The sequence below is a fragment of the Arachis ipaensis genome, chromosome B05, assembly GCF_000816755.2.
Source record: "Arachis ipaensis cultivar K30076 chromosome B05, Araip1.1, whole genome shotgun sequence".
Classification (NCBI taxonomy): Eukaryota; Viridiplantae; Streptophyta; class Magnoliopsida; order Fabales; family Fabaceae; genus Arachis; species Arachis ipaensis.
Genome location: NC_029789.2, coordinates 74,399,517 through 74,406,024, shown reverse-complemented (window position 1 = coordinate 74,406,024; position 6,508 = coordinate 74,399,517).

Here is a 6,508-nt window from a genome sequence, read left to right as displayed (position 1 = left end):
GTGGACTTCAACCCAAATGCCATAACAAGAGTTCTTCACCTGAAATCACCTCATTTTGATGAGGACAGTTATCAGGTAAGGATAAGTAGAAGCCCTGATAATGATGAGCTCTCAAAGATAGCGGCAGACATCTGTGTTATAGCAGCTGACTGGGAGAGGTACACAGATGGAAGACCCAAGTTCATTAAGAGGGGAGACCTGGGCCCTGAAGCCAAGGGGTGGTTTGAACTCGTAAGGAGGTCCATTCTACCAGCTGCAAATAATTCAGAGGTAAACATCAATCGAGCTACTATGGTGCATTGCTTAATACAGGGTGGGGAAATCAATGTGAATAAGCTCATCGCCGAGGGGATTCAAGATTCGGCTGAGAAGGTTGATTCAAGTGCAAGGCTTTGGTACCCCAGCACCATTCTCCGCTTATGCAACAAGGCCAAGGTAGTAATTGAGGACAGCAATCCAGACTGGGTGAACCCAGGGAGGCCAGTTACACTCGAGCGATTGGTTTATACTACACCTGCTCAACAACAAAGAAGACCACAAATAGGAAAACCAAAAGCAAAAGAAAGAGTTCACCAAGAGAAACCTCATCAGGAAGAATATCAACAAGGAGAGTATTCTGATCCAGCCAACTTGAACATGAGTCACTTTCTAAGAGACATTGAGGATTTGGGGATGAGACATATGGAAGGACAAGAGCAAATACTGAACCTTCAAACCAACTGGCTGAGCCAACAGGAAGCATGGCAAAAACAACAAATGGAGCAGCAGCAGGAACACTACTCCCAGCTCACTCAAGCCATCAACCCATCAACCAAGTGAATGAGAGGCAAGAGCTTCAAGAGAAGCACTTGCAAGAACTCAACCAGTGGCAGATAGCCCAAATGAAAACTTTCAATGAGTTCAGTGTACTCAATGAAGGAAGGCAACTACATAGGGAGGAGTTCTATGTAAACACTCAAGCCAAGTTGAACTACATGACTAGTAATATGCATCAGCTACACTATGCCATCCCTACATATGATGAGGTCCAAAAAGATTTTGTAGAACAAGAAGAGAAGAAGGTGAAACAGCAAAAGGAGACACTCAAGAAGAAGATGGAAGATGGTGGTTTCTGGAAGAAGCTGCTTGGAAAAGGCAAAGGAAGTGGAAGTACAAGCACTCAAGAGAGACACAATGAGCACAAGCAAGGATGGGAGCATGGGTATCCACATGAATGACAGGTGGTGGAGTTCTTTTTGGTCCATGTTTTCTATGCTTTAAATAAGGAAGAACTTGTATGAAATAGAACTTGCTTCCATGTTATGTTTAAACCTTTTTCAATTATGTCTTTTAAGTTCTGAATAAGTCTATGTGCACTAGTCTTGATGTCACTGCATCCCTACTTTACTTACTTGTATGCTTGTCCCTTTTAATCAAATGAAGAGAGAATGTTTATGTTTCAAAAGACCAGAGTGGAGTTCATATTATGGAGTACATTCATGAGTTTGTGGTATGATCATAAGTTAGCTAAGTTGGTTCAACCATAAAGTGGGATGACAACTATCTGGCCTGAATACTTTGCTTTGAATATACTCATGAGACTAAGTATATGACAAGATCCTAATAAGAGAAAGAGAAAAGAATAATGAAAGTGGAAAAACAAAAGAAAAAGAGTAAGCAATAAGGCTAGGCACCAATGGTTTTGATCTTAAGATATGTGTCTGTGGTGTTCCTGTGTGAGCGATCTACTTGGATGAATAAGCTCTTAGGGGTGCTTTATCACCTGGTAACTTGGGTTAACTAACCCGGGATTATCAGCTGAAAGTCCATCATCAAGAGTAACCCTCACCACAGAGCATTTAGTAACCCAAAGAGGTGCTGGACACCAAGGTCTCAAGAAGGAAAATAAATGAACTATATGCCTGTGGTGTGTATATATGGGGGAGAGACTTGAGGGAGTAAGTCCTTAGGGGTGCTTCAATACCTAGCACCTTGAACCAACTGGTTCGGGAGTGTTGGCTGAAAGCTTATCTTAAAAAGTTGCCCCCTTACAGAGCAAAGTGAGTGTTTTAAGACATGATAGAGGAAACGTTAGTGGCAACGTTTATGCCACTAATGTTGAAGTTAACGTGGCTTTTACTTAGTAACGTTAGTGAGAAAGTTGATTGTCACTAACGTTCTCGAACTTATATTTTCACTAAACATTAACACCCCTAACGTCCTAAGCTAAAGTCTCTGCCCACTTCACATTTTCTCTCTGCAAGTAAAGCCAAGCCCAAATGAAGAAGAGAACTGCTTCAAACTCAAGATCCAAAGGCCCAAGAACTTGAAGAGCCAACTAGAAGCTTAAAGAAGTAGTATATATAGGAGTAGCTTTGAATTGTGAAGGAGTTCAAAAAAGTTGGAAAAAGAGAACTACTCTCTGTATTTTACTTTCTCTGCAATTTCTAGTTCTATGATGTATTCTCCATCTTTGTTTTCATTTTCTAGAGCTATGAACAACTAAACCCCTTTTATTGGGTTAGGGAGCTCTGTTGTAATTTGATGGATCAATACTAATTTTCATTATCCTTCTTCTATCTTTTCTCTTGAATTTACTTGAAAGCTTTCGATCTTCATCCAATTGAGTAGTTATCTTGTAAAAGAAGCTATTTAAACTTGGATCTCTTTTGAACCTTGAAAGAGGAATGAAGAGATCAAGCTAGAAATGCTTTCTCATGCTGGACCAAATTGGGTTTGGATGGGTATGTGACTATAACCCTCTTAATACTTGATTTGGGAAATGTATGTGGTATAATCAGTGACCATACTTCATCTCTTCTAATGAGCAATTGACCAAGGAATTGGCTATTGATCAAGATTTGAGAGATTGAATTGCAAGACATTGTAATTCAATCACTTAAGATTGCCAAGGAGATCAATGAGTACATTGATTGAGGAAGAGATGAAAATGAACTTGATCCAGAGAATTGCAACATCTCCTAAGCCCAATGAACTCCCCATCTCTGATCTTACCCATTCTCTTTAATTTCTGCCATTTACTTTTATGAGCACATGCCCCATTCCCATTTACAATTCTGCAATTTATTTTCAGTCATTTACTTCCGGTCCTTTAATTTTAGCATTTACTTTTCTGTTATTTACATTCCCGCCATTTTATTTTCTGGAACTCTCAACCCAAATCCTGGATTCGCTCAACTAGAACATTCTTCCAATTAAAGTTGCTTGATCAATCAATCCCTGTGGGATTCGACCTCACTCTATTGTGAGTTTTTACTTGACGACAAATTCGGTACACTTGCCGAAGGGAGATTTGTTGTGAGACAAGTTTTCCGTGCATCACAACCCATGATTTAAGATTCAAGCTTGCCAATGCACTCACCAAGGTTTGAACTCAAGACCAAAGGGGGAGGGGGCAGCGCTTCCTCACAAGAAAAACAAGCCAAAATTGGCTTGTTTTCACTCCATGAGATTCGAACCAAGGGCTTCAAGGAAGCAAGAACTTAAGCGCTACTCATGTGCCAAGGAAAAGGAGCCAGCAAATGCTCTCCCAAGAGTTCGAACATGGGACCTCACCAAGGATGAAGAGAAAGCTCTTACCAAGAGATTGAAGCTCTCACAAGGAGTGCTACTTCTCTTGTGATGTCACACAACAAATTGGCACAAGGAGGGAACCAAAGCTCGACTCTTGCAAGCACCCGAGCCTAGCCCTGGGAGCAACACCCATGGGCTAGGAAATTCACCAAAAATTCAAATTAAATCCATTTCTTCACAAAATTTAAAAGCCCACCCAAATTCATAGATCCAAATTAAGAAGTGTATAAATAGAAGCTAGTTTGATTTAGAGAGAACTTTTGCTTTCATTTAGAATTTTACACTTTTACTTTCTTTTGAATTTTTACTTTGGATCTTGGAGAATTGGGAAGGAGAATTGATCTCTCTTCTTCCTTGTTCTTGCTTCTACACTCTTTACTTCTTGTCTTGGATCTTGGGTGGAGAATTGAAGAAATTCTGTTTCAATCTCACCTTGAGATCTCTTTGTTCCATTCTCTGCATAATTCAAGATTTGGTGATTTGAATTCAAATTTCTTTACTGTTTTGATCTTTAATTTTTTTGCAATTGTTCTTTGAGTCAGATCAAGGAAGGCAGTGAGATCTAGACTTGGATTTCTAGTCTCTTGACCCCTGACGTGGTGGAAATTGGCGGATTAAGAAATTAATATAAGAGATACATTGCAAGTACAGTTCTTAGCCAACAAAAATCCGCTTATCAATTTAGAAGGGTTGTCACAAAATTAGAATTAAAATACTGGGAGTATGAATCCCAGGTCATCTCCCAACGAGTTGCAGAAAGATGTGCTATTTTATTAATCAGATGTTTTCCAAAATGGTTTGAGTTTGATAAACAGGAAATTAAATCAGAGAATTTATGTAATTTAAATAAAAATCTTGACCGGGAGTAGATTGATCGGAAGTTCTATTCTTGTTGGAGTCCTACCAAGATTAATTTATAATTGAAGGTTGTTATGCTTAGTTATCCTTTACTAGGTAGAGGAAAGTCAAGCAAGTTGGAAGCCTATTTCTGTTCACAAGTTCTAATCCTCTCCCTTGGGAAGGATTATTGTCAGTGACTAGAGGGCGATCCAACAATAAACCCAATTACAATTTTACTCTTGAGCATTCCAACTCAAGGTTCTCCTCTCAATCAACTCCCAATCAAGTTAGAAAACTACTCGCTCATTATGAATGTTGATGCACGGAAACTTGTCTCTCAACAATTTCCCTCGGCAAGTAACCTGAATTGTCGTCAAGTAAAAAACTCACAATAGAGTGAGGTCGAATCCCACATGGATTGATTGGTCAATCAACTTTAATTAGAGGAATGTTCTAGTTGAGCTAAGCAGAATTTGATGTGAGAGTTGCAAAAAATTAAATGGCGGAAAGTAAATAGCAGAAAATGTAAATGCCGGGAATAAAAAGTTGAATATAAATAACGGAAAGTAAACTGCAGAATCTTAAATGGGGAATGGAGAATTTAGCATGAAAGTAAATTGCAGAAATTAAAGAGAATGGGTAAGATCAGAAATGGGGAGTTCATTGGGCTCAGGAGATGTTGTATTCTCCGGATCAAGTTCATCTTCATCTCTTCCTCAATCAATGCATTCATTGATCTCCTTGGCAATCTTAAGTGATTGAATTCCAATTCCTTGGTAATTCAATCTCTCAAATCTTGATCAATAGCCAATTCCTTGGTCTAATTGCTCATGAGAAGAGATGAAGTGTGGTCACTAATTATACCACATGTATTTCCAAATCAAAATGTTGGTAGGATTATATGTCACTATATCCATCCAGATCCCAATTTGGTCCAACATGAGAAAGCATTTCTAGCATGATCTTTTCATTCCTCTTCCAAGGTTCCGAAGAGATCCAAGTATGAATAGCTTCTTTTCCAAGATAACTACCCAATTGGATGAAGATTGAAAGTTTTCTAGTAAAATCAAGAGAAAAGAAAGAGGAAGGATAATGAAAACTATTATTGATCCATCAAATTACAACACACCTCCCTAACCCAATGAAAGGGGTTTAGTTGTTCATAGCTCTAGGAATAGAAAACAAAGATGGAGAATGCATTCTGAAAGTAAAACTAGAAGTTGCAGAGAAAGTAAAATTTTACAGAGAGTAGTTCTCCCCCATCCAAAAGCTTCCCTCTAGTTCAAAACTACTCCTATTTATACTACTCTTCTGATCTTCTAGTTGGCTCTTCAAGTCTTAGATATGGGCCTTTGGATCTTGAGTTGAAGCAGTTATCATCTTTAGTGGGCTCAGCTTCACTTGCAGAGAAAGTGTGCAATAGGCATGGACTTTAGCTTAGGGCGTCAGTGGAGTTAACGTTAAGTGAAAATGTGGGGTTGCGAACATTAGTGACAATCACCTTTTTCACTAACGTTCCTAACCCAAAATGGTCTACGTTAGCTTCAACGTTAGTGGCACTAACGTGACTACTAACGTTGCCTCTTGGCCCTTCGCAAACATTACTGGGATTTACCTTTCCCAATAACGTTGAGAGTACCCCTTTCTCCCAACGTTAGTGTTCACGTTAGTATAGTTAACGTGACCTTTAACGTAGGCTTGCCAAATCTTCGAGAGCGTTAGTGACACCTACCTTTTTCACTAACGCTCCGAAATGCCCCTTTCCCACGTTAGTGCCTCACGTTAATTACATTAACGTGACCACTAACGTGGTGTTGATTGCCATCTCCAACGTTAGTGACAAAGGTGAGTGTCACTAACGTTGGATCATTATCCCTTTCCTCCACGTTATCTTCCACGTTAATGTAATTAACGTGGTAACTAACATGGCTCATGGTGGCTTAGTCCAACGTTAGTGACAAAGGTTAGTGTCACTAACGTTGGTGATTCCTTGCTCCTTCCACGTTAAAGTTCACGTTAACTAAGTTAACGTGGCTCTTAACATAGCCAATATGGGCTTAGTCCAACGTTAGTGACAAAGGTGAGTGTCACTAAC